The sequence below is a fragment of the Aulostomus chinensis genome, chromosome 4 (genome assembly GCF_037954235.1).
Source record: "Aulostomus chinensis isolate RoL2024-O1b breed Wild chromosome 4, RoL_Achi_v1.0, whole genome shotgun sequence".
Lineage (NCBI taxonomy): Eukaryota > Metazoa > Chordata > Actinopteri > Syngnathiformes > Aulostomidae > Aulostomus > Aulostomus chinensis.
In genome coordinates, this window is record NC_141323.1 from 5,056,910 (window position 1) to 5,057,500 (window position 591).

Below are 591 nucleotides of genomic sequence, written 5' to 3' on the forward strand. Positions count from 1 at the left end.
GAAATCCCATCAGGATCGTGTTCATGGATTTTTCAGCTAAACTAGAAACGAAAATTCCCTCCGATATCTCAAATCTTAGACCGATAATGAGATCATTTTATGAAATTATGCAGCCAAACTTTGTTGTGGGATTATTGAAGGCACATGTACTGCAGCTATGAACGTTAACGGAATAGGGAAAATAAAATAACAGCAGTAAACTCTTTACAACCTCAAAAATCTCAAGTGGGGCATCAAAAAGTCTTGTAATCCCGACTTTTTCGGCACCGGTGAAATGGAAGACGTGAAACACGTAAAGAGCTTTAAAATGAGCCGCGTTTCACGGTTGACAGCTAAAGGAAACGACTGCGAGGAAAAGTGGAGATGCTGCAGGAGTTGTTCTGGCGGGATCAGGGGCGTGTCTGTGCTGCAGCCGCATCTCCTGCATTGATGGTGGATTAATACGAGAACAGCATTCTCAAAACGCCTTTCAATCTCAGAGATTTGAGGAGGCAGTCTGGCCCTGAGTGTGTGCGCGTGTGTCTGTGTGTGTGTGTGTGTGAGAGAGAGAGAGAGAGAGACTGATGTACAGTGATAGCATCGTCAAAAAGC